The sequence below is a fragment of the Hirundo rustica genome, chromosome Z (genome assembly GCF_015227805.2).
Source record: "Hirundo rustica isolate bHirRus1 chromosome Z, bHirRus1.pri.v3, whole genome shotgun sequence".
In the NCBI taxonomy this organism is placed as follows: domain Eukaryota; kingdom Metazoa; phylum Chordata; class Aves; order Passeriformes; family Hirundinidae; genus Hirundo; species Hirundo rustica.
This window is the reverse complement of record NC_053488.1, coordinates 74,040,523-74,054,747: the sequence shown is the minus strand read 5'-3', so window position 1 is coordinate 74,054,747 and position 14,225 is coordinate 74,040,523. Positions and strand designations below refer to the sequence as shown.

The 14,225-nt window shown below is 40.0% G+C and overlaps 1 protein-coding gene across 2 annotated transcripts in view; it reads left to right on the top strand.

Annotated features, from left to right (window-relative positions):
* Nucleotides 1-556: 556 nt before the first annotated feature.
* The window catches only part of NRG1 (neuregulin 1), a 404,423-nt gene continuing 390,754 nt past the window's right edge, over nt 557-14,225 (top strand). For both annotated transcript variants that reach the window (XM_040090494.1, XM_040090492.1), the window contains exons 1-2: nt 557-635; nt 1,387-1,633. The gene's annotated coding sequence lies outside the window, so the exon portion shown is untranslated. The remainder of the gene's footprint in view (nt 636-1,386; nt 1,634-14,225) is intronic.

Genomic DNA, 14,225 nt, shown 5'->3' with positions numbered 1-14,225 from the left:
CCACTAAATGTAATTTCTCTTCCAAGAAAATACATTTAGGGAACACTAATACAAATTTTGGCCAATTTTTTTTCATAGTTTAGGGGACAATATCTCAAAAAAAAAAAAAAAAAAAAAAAAAAAAAAAAAAAAAAAAAGAAAGGAGATTTTGAAAGCTACGTTCTCAGTTGCACCACTAATGAAAATTTATACTTTTTTCCCCTCTTGGCAGTTCCATCCACAAACTGCCATCCATTTTTTGTTTCCACTGTGTCAGCTATAACTCTGACATTAAATCTTTCAGCAAGAGAATGGAAATCTTTCACAAGCAAATGGAAATGAAAAGTAGATATAAGTGGTATAAAATTCAGGATTTTCATTGTCAAAATCTGTCAATATTGTTTGTGTTATTTGCTAAACGAAATTATAATGTATAAATAATGTATACTAAAGTATACATTTTTTCTCTTTGCACCACAGATATGTATTGTTTCTTTATGTAAACTCTTTTCTATGAAGCTATCGCTGGGTGAAAAAAGGGAGCTTCAATCAAAATGCTTTCATTAAAAAGCTTAGATGAAGACAAAATTTTAAAGAACAACAACAAAATAACAACAATGTCCTCTGAAATGCCTGAGATTCAAAGAACTATTTAGGTAAGCTGGCAACAAGCTCTGCTGCAATCTGTGCACAGAAGCTGCAGCTGCAGGAGAACCTGCTGGCAGTGGCTACCTCATGCAGTTCTCCATGGGGAAGTTCTCTGTGACAAGATTTGAGCAGGGGAGCACTGTTAGCTCTAAATTTATCTCTGAATTTGAATGGGTTTAATTCCGATTGTGGAAAAAGAACAAACTAAACACCTTCATGAAAAGCAAAATAGTGAAAAATGTTTTCTTTTTTATTTTCCACTTCACCCGTAAAACCTGTAAATTGATGGGTAATTTAATTTTACTTTACTTCCTTTTCTTGACATAGATATTGTATGTCTTTGCAAACCAATGTGAATATGTGAATGTCACATTGTGTTTATAATTTGATTCAAGTTAGTTTATGGTTCTAATACCTCTTGATCACGTATAACACTTACTGGAAGTTTACCGCTTGCAGAAGATAAGTTTATTTAGCTCTCAGCTTGGATGACAAAGTGAAAATATTTTCTGAACTGTGTGGCATGGTATATTGATATATTAATTTGAAAGTTTTTGGTGCTGTTTTTTTTTTTTTTTTTTTTTGAGATGAGTTTTTTCAGTTTCATTGCAATGGACCTCAAGTAAAATCCGAATGGGTTAGATTATCTCGTGGTCAAAGGCTTTGTAGATTTTAACATGAATTTATAGGCAGCACAGAATGTAGCGGAAACTGTTTAGCACTGTTTCTCAAAGTTATTATGATTCCTTTCCATGGCAGGAGGGGTGGAACCAAAGATGACTTCAAGGCTCCCTTCCAGCCAAAAGCATTCTGTGATTCTGTGATTTTGCATCATGAGAAAATGGCAAAGGAAAAACATGTAAATAGTGTTGTTCTGAAGCTTGCTCCAAGAAACTGTGAAGAAATCAACAGTTTTGATCTCCATGAAACTCATGAAAATATTTATTTCAAAGTTGGCACCTCTTGTGTAGAAGTACCTTTGGGTTTTCTGTCTCATAAAATTCAGGTGAGATTCACACCACTGGAAAACATGTAAAATTAAGTAACAAATAGATGTAGTTATGATCCTTCTTAGTCTTTTCCCTCTAAGAATATGCTTTTTCCCCCCCATTTTGGACATGTGGAAATTTATCCTAACCTTTCCATCCCAATGCTGGAGCCTTTTCCCATTACTCCATCAGAGGAAATTGTGCTAGGCACTGTGTGTCTCAGTTTTCCTCTCTGTCTAGATGTTTCTGAAGTTTTCTGTCAATACTACCTTGTGCCAGAAAGAGGAGGGATTGTGCCAGTTATCAATACAGAAAAGACACTCCCTGTTCCAGTAAGACATTGCTTAAGACTTAAGGAACAAAAGAAGGAAGAATAAGAATTTTAAAATCTGAAAAGTAACCTAAGCAAAACAGTTCCCCAAAAGAGTAATTGAAACAAATGGAGACTTCACTCATAGAAGGTAGAAATAAAAACACACGTAGATCTGTCCTGAAATGTGTCTCTTCATTTGACATTGTCATCTGGGCAAAGACAAGGTAGTTCAGACATTTTGAAAGACCTGACTGTATTTCCTATGTAAACAAACAGTCCTTGATATCTCTCCTCTCTAGGGCTCCTGCTTCTATTATCAATCTGTCACAAAAATACTTCACAGTGTTGGTCTGTTTTTCCACAGTTTATCTTAATGACAGCACCTCTTAAGTATTGAAAGCTTTAAAGTCAGGCTTCATCTACACTGAGTGTCTGTAAGGCATTGGGAAAGAAACTCTGTGAGATAGTGATAAAAGATATGGCAAAGAGGGATATGTATTTCTGTGTGTACATGTAAGTGAACAAAGGCTAAAGGCAGATGAAATCAATAAGTCTTAATATAGGGTATAATCTGCTTTCTAGTGAGTTGAGATAAAACTATTGTAGCAATACTGTACAGTGTGATTCATTCCCCCCTCTCTAACCCGGGGCACAAGGAAAGGTATTTTTTTTTTCTGTAATGAAAAGCTGGAATGCAGTGATGAAATAGTCAATGGAGAGTGGCTGAAATTTCCTGTTTGTCGTCCTGGAACACAAACCTGCAACCTTCACATACACAAGTAGTGTATGTTGATACATCTCTAACCAGCCTGTAACTGGTGGTTTGTAGACATAATCTGATCATAATAATTGTGGATATTTGGATTGTAAATACACAATACCAGAAAAAAAAAACCAATATGAAGCAATCAGAAAGGCTGTGGTAGTAAATTAACATCTGCTGTACCACTAGACTGTAAAGCCCTTGAAAACAGTAAGAACTGATAATAACTCAGAATAGGAGAAAAGACAGGCTTGCATTCAGCCTCAGTCATCTCTTTGAAACCAACTATGAGGAGCTGACGACTGACTTAGAGGGAAGAGCATTTATTACCAGTGGACAAGTTGAAAGTGCATCTGAGAATCTGTGGGTTTGGTGATGTTCCTTGCAGTTAGTTTATTATTTTTTGCCTGTATGGAATTAGTTTGGAGACAGAGAGCTAATAAGAAGAGACTGAATACTTACAAGTAAGTGTGGCATTCAATAATCACCATGAAAGTGAATTGTATCACTGTGCCATTGGACCTCCTGAAATTTCATATCCTCTGCAACTACATAAAATATGAAAAAATATCAAGGGGATTCAAAGCAGGATCTTTAAGACTTTTAACTAATTGATTTGGCTTGGTAACATAATCTTTTCCCCATTGTTCCACCTTCAGTATTGAAAGAGCAAGGCACAGAGAAAAAAGTCAGGCAGAAAGGTCTGTTCTTCTATATCTGAGGCAAGGATTTGTGTAGACAGTGTCCTGTCTCCGTCTCCTGAAGGCTAGGTGCTATCTAAGGGCATCAGTGGGATGGCTGAGACTCATTCCACAGCCAGGGCTGATGAATGCTATGACCAAGATTCTCCAACATGTCACAGAATGAGGCACTCTATCAGAAGGCAGGGCAACATGGGCAATCTTGTGCCCAGTGAACAACCAGCTCCTTGTTTTGAGTTTCTTCCAGCAGCCTCCTTTTTGAGGAGGTAGCCAGGCACTCTCTTTTCCATGCTGTAGGAAAGCAGACAAATGTTTATTTGAGTATCTCGTAATTTAAGAGCCTGCCGCAGCTTTGTGTTCCCACTAACACAGGACTGGTTTCTCTCGGTAGCACTCAGATTGCTGCAATAAAATTGGTTTTAGGACCTGGGGCTGATGGTAACTGGTGCTTACTCTGGAGTGATTTTTTGAGAACTGTTGCTAGACTTTTCAGTAACCTGCTGCTGAAGTGGACAGAAATGGAACAAACTACCAGCTGTAAGGGAAAATAGCAGAATATTGATAATTTCTGTGAAGACACTGCTTTAATCCAGTGGAGTGGACAAAGGCAGTGGTCTTCGGTAATTTAGTTCAGTGTACCCTATTACCATCAGTGGATGATGGGGGAGTGCTTTCGCTGTAGATAAAGAAAGTGAGTCAAAGGGTTGGGATGGAGGAGGTTTTAGGGGAGACCTTATTGCAATCTACAACTTCCTCGAAAGGGGAAGAGGAGGTGCAGGCACTGATCTCCTTTTTTGTGGTGACCAGTGACAAGACCTGATCAAATGACCTGAAGTTATGTTGGGGAAGATTTAGGTTAGATATCAGGAAAAAGTTGTTAACTTAAAGGATGTTTGGGCAGGCTCCACAGAGAACTGGTCATAGCATGAAGCCTGACAGAATTCAAAGAGTTTGGACAACAGGCTCATTGTGTGATTCCTGGAGTGGTCCTGTACAGGCCAGGAGCTGGACTTGATAGTTGAGGGTCCCTTCCAATTCAGCATATTCTAGGATTCTGTGATTCATTTTTCTGAAACTATGGCATAACCATCACATGGCTTTTGTATTCTTGCATTTTGTACTGAGCACACAATATGCCCCTGTGACAGCTATCTCTTTGCTATCAGTCAGGCGGGGACTAAAGTGTGAATCTTAAATTTTCCTTAGTGAGTGATTCTTGTTTAGTTTTTTTCAAAGTAAGAATTGCCCAGGTTTGCAAAGAAAAAGATCTGAATTCATGTTTACTGAAATCATTGATACTTATATGCTCATGAGGCAGAAAGAGAACGAGTTGGTGTAAGGTCTTTGAAACAATCTTTTCTCTTTTTTTTTTGGTGGGTTGCAGACCCACCTTGGGTAATGCAGCCTTGGATAATGTTGATGTACTAGTTTGAAAGCAAACTTATAGGAGATTCCAAGTCAGAACTACAATTTAACAGGAAAATTAAAATAAAGACAGTAGAAACACTGGTTTAACCTGACAGAGTCAGAACTGACACCTTGTTGATCAGGGTGATGGTAGCAGTCCAAGTAAATTGTGGCTGCAGTCCTGTTGAAGTGATAGATGTGGTTCTGCTGAAGCGGTGATCCTGTAGAAGGGTTTATCTTCCTCTGAAGGTTCAGTGGTGGTTATGTAGCTCTTGTCCTCTGGGAATCTAGTAGGTAGGGCTGTTCTGGTGCTCCAGCCTCAGATTATATCCAGGTAGGAATGCTTGATTCTTCCCCCTGGGTGGAGCACCTTACAATGGGATGAAGTAATTTTATGAGTCATGCAGTTACCTGATGGCCCATTAGCAGAAGATAGCCCCTGGAGGGAGTTATCAGGGATGAGCCATGGAAGAGATAAAGAATACTGCCCCACCTGTTTTAACAGCTTATGAAGTTGATAATAGAATACATACTTTTGGTTACCTCTTACATTGTGACTTAAGACAGCTGAGCAAGGCAATTCTCAGAGGTTTTATAAAGTCAGTAAACATTCTCTTTTTGCAAACTGTTCTGCTTGTGCAAGTTGTTGCTGGCTGCTTTCAGTGAGGCTAAAGGAAAGGTGCCCAAAGCAGTCATCTCAGATAAATGTAGGGGAAAAAAAAAAAAAAAAAAAAAAAAAAAAAAAAAAAAAAAAAGGAAAAGTTTATTCAAAGGGTGATTGCTGCAAATTATTGACATTGAGTCAAAAAGGAAACCTCAATTAAAACCACAACTCTACTGAAGGAAAATGCTAAAAGATAAATATTCTCTTTTGGAGTCCTTGTTACGAGGGAGAGAAAAAGTTGGAACAGAAGCCTAGTCATGGAGTACCACTGAGAACCATGGAGAACCAATGCAAATATCCAGATGTATCTAGGAATAGAATGCAGGTGATTTTGGTCCTTCCTGAGCAGTCTTATGATCCAACAGTTGGCCAATACAGATGCATTTTCTATTGATCACGTGCAACATTTTCTGAACTGAGCTGAGCAGCAACAAACAAGTGTGTGTGTATGTGTGTGGATATGTATTTTGTGACTCTGCTTACATTCCCAGCGTAACTACAACGACAAGACTGACAATTCAGTCTTGCCACTAGCATCAGGATGATTATTGCAGAATTACTGAGCCATTTTGCATAGCAAGGAAGAAAAGTAGTGGTATAAAGATTCAATTTCCCACTGCCTGAATGACCCATCAGGCTGCAACCCATCTGCTTTCCTGAACTGCATGTGTTCCCAGAGACTGCCAAGTACTGGAATGAGAAAAAGGTGATCTTCAGGGGAGAGAAGAGAGTTTCAGCAGGAGATGGAGGAATGTTCCTGTTGTATAGGAGAACCAAAAACTGAAATACAACACAAAACCAAACCAAAACACAAACCCCCAAACAAACAGAAAAACCAACCCCCCCCCCAAAAACTAACCAACCAAAAAAAAAACCAAAAACCCAAACCAAAAAACAAACAAACAAAAAACCAAAATAAACACCCCCAAACCCCAACCAACCAACCAACAACAACAACAACCAAAAAAAAGGAAAGAAATACATATTTAGGTACTGAGAGTGCCAGATCCTAGCACTAAACAGCCAGAGGACTTTGCAGAAGAAGGCACTGTATTGGATAAATGTGATATTTAAAAACAGAATAGAAGTAGCTTCTGATCCTCCTCAGCCACATTTTTACCAGTTCTGTGCAACTGAGTGACTTGAGAGCAAAAATAAATAAGTAAATGGGAGCAGCTACCTAGGCAGTACGGTGGTGACTGTGAAATGAGTTGTCTAGGACTGCCCATATCTTCAATGACCCATAAATTATATAAGAAGGTCTGGTTGGTGAGAAGTGTTCCATTATGGAAGCTATAATTTTCTGAGGGGTCTTTGCCTGCAGAATTTGGAATAACTGCTGAATAGCAAAACCTGTTTTTAATTGACCTGGAACAAACAGGCACTAGGTGTGGTCACGTTGTTCTTTAAGGATGAAGGGCAAAATGACAAAGATTTAGTTGACCTGTTGAGTACCATAGCCTGGGTCATGTCACCTGAGATTCTTGCAGTTTGCTATAAAGGTTCTCAGACTGCAGAAGGTCTTTCACAGAGACATCGGCTCCTCCTCCACTTAATTGATGGTCATAGAGAAAAATAGAGAACAGACTGCTTCTCCTGTTGTACTTGTCCAGTAATTATTTATTTTCCACATTTTTGTGTTTTCTGGGAGTCCTGGTATGAACTACACCAGTTCAAATTCATGGCCTCTGGACCTCATTAAGTCTTCCACCGGATGAAAATAGAAGTCCTTTCTTGTAGCACAGGGCTTCTTCATACAGGTTGGCACTTCTCAGCTTTGTCTTCAGAATGCTGATAAATTGTCCTTTCTTCCCTCTGAAAAAGTGTTGTCTTGGTTTGAAAAGACAGGTGTCTGCTATGGAGAGGCAGGCCTCTCTAGGAAATGAGGAATTCAAATCCTTCCCTCCGTGTTATTATAATTTGGAAGATTAAAAAAAACCTTTTCAGTCAGAGCTATGGGGAAAAGGAATAACAGTCCTTTACTAGTAAATATAACAGGACAGACAAAAAACAACAGCAGTTATAACAATAGTAGAACAGAACCAAGAACCCTGAGGACAAACGGTGGAAGCTCCGGCGCTGATGGCTGGAAGCCGGGCGCGGTGGACTGTCCTCCGCAGGCAGGGGGTGTCCTCGGCAGGCAGAGGTGGCAGTGCCGGAGAAGCTGCAGCGGCGGGACCCGGGCTCACCCAAAATCCAGCAGGGCAGCGAAGAAAACTCCGAATTCCTGGGCGCTCCAACAGATGGTAGAATTCCCAGGACCAGACTCCTTCATTACCCGTGGACTCCAGGCAGCCAGCAGTCGTCCGATCCGTGCTCCCCGGAAGACGAGAGCCGGGAGACCACCACCCTCCGCTCTCTCCGGGAGTTTTCTCCCTCCCCCAAACTAAGTGATCAGCTTCTTTTTGTCCAGGTTAAGCACTCAGCATTTAGTCTCCTAGCAACTTGGTGGGGGGGAAAATTCTACAGGAAACTTAACCCTCAACCTCAACAACTCAACCCTCAACCGCTCTCTGTCTGATGAAACATTTATGTGGCCCTTTGCAGCCTTTAAGATCCTTTTCAAGTTGCACAGCAGAGCAGGGATGGAGATTTTGTTGGTGTTTCCCTGACCTGGTACTTGTAGAGGCTCTTGCTGTTTCCGTCAGGCTCAGCTCAGTCCCCAGGCCTGTCAGATGTGAGCAGTGCTGCCCTGCACAACTGCAGTCTTGCAGAGTGGCCATGGACGGACAGACTACCAAAAGCTGTTTCCACAGAGCCTGGGCCTCCTCCAGCACGACTCATAACAGCCTCTCAGCTCTGCTTTGCCATGGCTCTTCACAGCAAGCAGGCAATCTTGCAATCTCTGCATTCAAACCAGCATCTCCTTCCCAGGTCGTGTCGTTCCCTTGACCTCCCAGGAGAATGAAATCTCTGGTCCTGCAACTTTTTAGAGCTATCATTAAGCAGGAAGGGGCCTCAAGAGCTGGGTGATGTACTGTGGACATGTACCTACAAGAACAACTTTGGCATTTCCCTTTGCATTGATCACTGGTAGATGTTTGCTTGATATGACTGAATCATCACCTGCAGCACCAGTCACAGGCGCAAAGGAATTTCTAAGCCAGACCATTCAGCAGCAGCATGTGGCTATGCCATGAGACAGAGGGGAACCTCAACTCCAGTACCTCTAAGGCTTATTTGTGACACAGTGAACACACCACCAGCAGTCACCCGGTGAAAACCATTCAAACCACCTCAAACACTTGATTGAACAAACCCACTAGAAGTTTAAAAGCTTTAGGAAGCTGTCTGAATTGCTTGTCAGGTTTTAGAGCTCAGATATCATGGGATTTCTGAGTACTGTCCTGGATGATAAAGGTTCTCTGTTGTTCAATTTGCTGTCTCATGGGGAATAGAGAGGGTAAACTTCCAGGAGGTACCACAGTCATGTTGCAATGGTCTGGACCGAGCAACAAAAACTTCATGCAGTAACAATTAATAAACTTCAATAAATACATTTGTAGTCTAATAAAAAAATAGAAAGGAAGGGAGAAATATTCTCTGACAATTGCTAAATAGCTAAGTGTCTGGAGTCACTGGGGTTTTTTATTATCACAAAAATTCTTGCATTATAATTGTAATACCTGGAATCAATAATAAGAAATTGAGTTATAAAGAAACATTGATGTGATGTTAAGTACATTATTGGCATACCAAAATAATTTACAGTCCAATAATCATACGTCTAACACTGATTATTGCAAACTGTAATTTGAGAAAGTTAAAATGTGAATCGTAATTCAATAGAGTGCTTGACAATTACTCTGTTATGCATAAAGATAATAGGCATAAAAATTTGCTTGTTTACCTGTGGCAGAAAGCCTACTAATTTTAATTACAGATATTCAAATTGGCTGTCTTTAATAAAACAGTTAAAAGATAACTCTGCTCTTGCTTACCCTTGAAAAAATAAGGGTGATTCCACCAGACACATGGGCTTCTTTGCATTTTTGTGCCATAGATCAGAATATTGTCATTTGAGCTTACCTCTTCATGTGGCTATCTTCTGCTCAGCAAGTTTTATATCAGTTAAGAAGAAGCTTTCATCTTAATTGTAGATTATTTTGGCTGGATTGTGTGGAGCACTCATGTAGAAAATAGAAGCTTGTTCAGCTCCTGTCATGATCTCATCCCTTAAAAACTAATGTAGAGTTATCAAAATGACTTAATTTTAATCGATTGCATTTCTGCAGATTGCCTGATATTATAAGCTGGCATAGATCTAGAAATTCAAAAATCAAAAGCAATACTTCTTAATGCCTCAGATGTTGAAACAAGCTAGTGATTGGTGTGTGACTTCCACATCAACATATTTTAAGAGTAGGATTATTGGGCCCTTTTGGGCTCTCTTTTCTATCTATTTTTTTTTTTTTTTTTTTTTTGGGGGGGGGGGTGGGGGCGGGCTGGGGGGTAGATGAGGAGCTATGAGACTTGGCATAGCTAGAATTTTAGTTGCCTTTATCTGAGTAAATACTTTTTCATAATTTTTCATGTGTCCCAGCATATCTCTGACATAAGTTTCTTAGGAGAGTGGAGGAAGTCAGAAGAAGAGTTAGGATATATTATTTTTTCTCTTGATAAATAAAACTCACAGAAAAGAACCCTGCAAGAACACTGTGATTCTATTCTTTTTAATTTATCTTCTAAAGCATTGTGTAATCCAGATATTTTTCCACAGCAGTCATCAGAAATTCGCTCTGTAACAATAAAGAGGGAACATTTTTTTGTATGCAAAACAACCTTCTGCTTAGGGCTTCTAAAATGAAATTAATACTGCACATGTACAGTGTTTTTATTTTGATGAATCTTCAAATTAGGTGAATAAAAGATATAGTTTTGTTTAATACAAGTATTTTTTGGTGACTGCTGAATAGAATCCAGCCTCAGAATAGCACTTTCTTGGGCTGTCTTTTACCTCTATTAGATAATTAATGATTTTTTTTCCTCCTATTAAACAGGAAGTTTCAGGAAAAAAAAAAAAAAAAGTGTTTTTCTGACGAGGGAAAAAAATTAAATTGCCTTTACTGATTAAAGTTATTACAGTGTAAAAATAATTTCTAGAGACAGAGGTGATGACCTTGAGAAGAGACGTTACCTCAATTTTTGAAACAGGTTGTTCAAGCCAGCCGACTGGCATAGGAGTTTTCTAACCAGCTCAAAAAAAATCCCCCAAACCCAAAAACCTACAGATTATTTTTCCTGTTGTCCGGAGAACATGAGCATGGCATTCCAGCTTGGGGGACCAGGGAACAATGAGAGTCAGGTTAGGTGTGCAGCTGTTAATGTGCCCTTGAAGGAGAGAATGATATTCAGGCAGTGTGCTAGACTCTCGTTTTAGAAAAGTTTATTTATATTTATAAAAATCTCACAAGAGGTTAAAAGAAATGTTGATGAGATGTTAGATCACTGAATCTCTTTACAAGAAATGGAATCCAGGTCCTCCCTGGCTGTCAAACTCCAGCTGACTGAAAGGTAATTACCTTTGAAGCCAGCAATGGTAATTGTCATAGAGATTGCCTAGTGAAACAGCAGAATGTTTTTTACATATGTTTTTACAGGTTTTACATACTGGCCCGTGCAGTCGCCCTGCCAGTTTATCAGGAGATAAACCTGATTTGCTTTTCCAATGCTTGGAGCCTATAACCCGGAAGATTCTTGTATTCTTTTGGTTGTAAGAGCAATCCATTGTCTATAAAGTCCTTATCCTTGATGCATTTGGGGGCAGTCCACAGCTCCTGCGTGTGCGCAGAGGAGACTTGGAATGATTATCCAAATCATTCAGAATCTTCATCAATACCTTTATCTGTGCAAAACCTGTCCTCACCAGATTGGGTCTCCTTACCAAGTTTGTTTTCTCACCACCTCAACCTGTTTGTGTCCACTGAGTATTCTCAGGGCTATGTTTGTACTGTAACTTCCACAAGCTGTGGTTGTTCCTTCTTCATTCTGCAAATAGCAGCCTTTTGAGATGATTTATTTTTGGTACTTCAATAGGAGGAGTAATATAGTAAATAATGCACTAATGAGGACATCTCTTACTTTGACAGATTAACATAACACTTTTTTATTAAAATAGTTGCATCCAAGCAATTTGCTTCTAAGAAGGCAAGTAAATGGGCAAAATAAAGGCAGTGCAAGTAGTGGCAAACATTTTAGGTCTCTGAAGTGATTTTGGGAGAGGTTGCAAGTTGATGCCAAGTAAAATAACTCCACCCAGTTCTACTATGAACAAATACTGTACAACTCATGTATAACAGCTCTCCTGTACAAAATTTGCAAAACAAAAGCAACTTCTGGATTTGTGGTATAGGCAGGACTAGAAGTTGAATTTTAAAGCAGAATCTGACATGGTATCTAGCAAGACCAGAGTAAGTGAATATATGTTTGATTTATGCTTGGGCTATGTTCTGTTTTACTTCACAGCTAGTTTACAGAGCCGAGAGTAAAAAGACCTGACAGAAAATCCTGTGTCACCTGTTAAACTAGAAAAAAGGTGAACATGACTGAAGGGAGAAATAATCTACTGAGGGACTATAGATGTGTATTGAATGTGAAATTTTGATGAAACCACAGGCTATGAGAAAATCCATGCTCCAATAATTTTTTTTTTTTTTTTGTGAAGTCAATTACAGGCTTGTGACACATGGTATTATGTAGAGAGTTTTGGTAGAAAGGATTATGTTCAAACAGAAAAGCTTATCCTTTGATAAACTGTGGCTGCATATCTGATGTTGTTGTCAAGACTGACCTCAAAAGGCCTTGGCTGTCTCCTGAGCTGCCAGCTAATATTGCTTAAATTTGTGAGTGCACCTTTTGTTGTTATGCTACAGGTGAGGAAGGATGGACAAAGAGGTTGAAGTTAAGGAAATACAGACAAACTTTTAACATTGACCCCATAAAATCTAATCAAGGCATTAGCTAGCTGGCCAGGAAAGGGAAAAGTTCCCAAAATGCACCTCAGCTTCTAGCAAGTCATCTGATAGCTCCTAAAAGGTCTTCATCGATCAGAATGCTTAGGGGCTGTGTTCATAGTGTCTCAGAAACAGTGAACAGGAGGGGGGAAATCAAGCAGTCCTGTAGGAACAGAAATAGTGCTGGGTCATATGACAGAGTCATAGAACCATAGAATGGCTGGGGTAGGAAGGGAACTTAAATTTGACCTAGTTCCAGCTCCCCTGCCATGAGCAAGGACACCTTTCACTAGAGCAGATTGCTCAGAGCCCCAAACGACCTGGCCTTGAACAAACTGAGGGATAAGCATCAACAGCTTCACAAGGCCTTCTTGTTCCACTGCCTTACCACCCTCAGGGTAACAAATTTCTTCCTAATAGCTAATCTCAATCTGTCCTATGTCAGTTTTAACCTATCTTATCCTTTTCCAACTCTCTTGTAGCTCCTGTAAGTACTAGAAGGCTGCTAGAAGGTCTTCTGTAAGCCTTCTATTTAAAGACTTCATCCTGTCTTCATAGGACAAGAGGTCCAGCCCACTCATCACCTTTGTGACACTGCTCTGGACTCCCTCCAACACGTCCATGTCATTCTTACATTGGGTCCTCACCTTTAGGGCAGAACACAGTCTGCATGCCTGTTTATCTCACACTGCCCTTGTTCCTCAGACATTGCTGTGAATGGCAGAACCCAGGAATGGGAATGGTCTTGCAGTGTAATACTGTTACCAGACATAAGGCTTTCTATAAAAGGATATACAGTTTTTAAGTTTGCTGGGTACAGGAGCAGGCAACTCCTAAATGTTGAAAGAAATGTAGGTGAGGCAGAAGACTGGCTTGGTTGAACAGGGATTTTCTCTTGGAAATAAGATCCTCAATGGAAGAAAGGTCAGGTGCCATGGGAAGAAGACAAAGATGCTGCTCACCACTGCAGGGAGAAAATGTGCAGCCAAAGCTCAGCTGGAGTTATAGCTGGCCAAAATTGTGGGGCACAATAAGAAGAGGTTTCTCAAGTATATTAATGGCAAAAGGCAGTGTAGAAATAACATCAGCCTCTTACAGGATGAGGATGGTAATCTCACCATCAGGGACATGGACAAGGCAGAGGTGTTTAATGCATTCTTTGCATCTTTCCTCCACATGGATCTGGGGATGTGTGAGTGCCCTGAGCTGGAGGACCAAGGCTCTGAGAATGATCAGCTCCCTAATAACCTTGAGGTTGTGCAGGATCTGCTGCTCCAAATGGATCCCTTCAAATCTATAGGGCTTGATGAAATTCATCCAAGAATCCTCAAAGAGCTGGCTGATAGAATTGCAAAGCTTCTCTTGATGATATTTGAGTGGTCTTGGGAATCTGGATCGGTCCCAAGTGACTGAAAGTTGTCTAATATTTTCCCAAATTTCAAGAAGGACAAGAAGGGTTACACTGGAAACTACATACCTATCAGTTTCACTTCAGTGCCTGGTAAAATTATGGACAAGATTATTCTGGGAAATGTTGGAAATAACCTGGAGGACACCATAGCTATCATCACAACCAGCACATCCTCATGAGAGGAAAGTCCTATTCTCCAGCCTGATTTCCTTTCATGACAAGGTAACCTATTTAGTTGATTGAGGGAAGCCAGTTGATGTGATCTTTTTTGATTTCATAAAGCTCTCTGTACTGTCTCTCTCAGGACCCTTCTGTAGACGATGTCCAGCCCACAGCTGGATAAACACATCATGTGGTTGATGAGCAGCTGGCTCATGGGGTTGGGCACAAAGGGCTA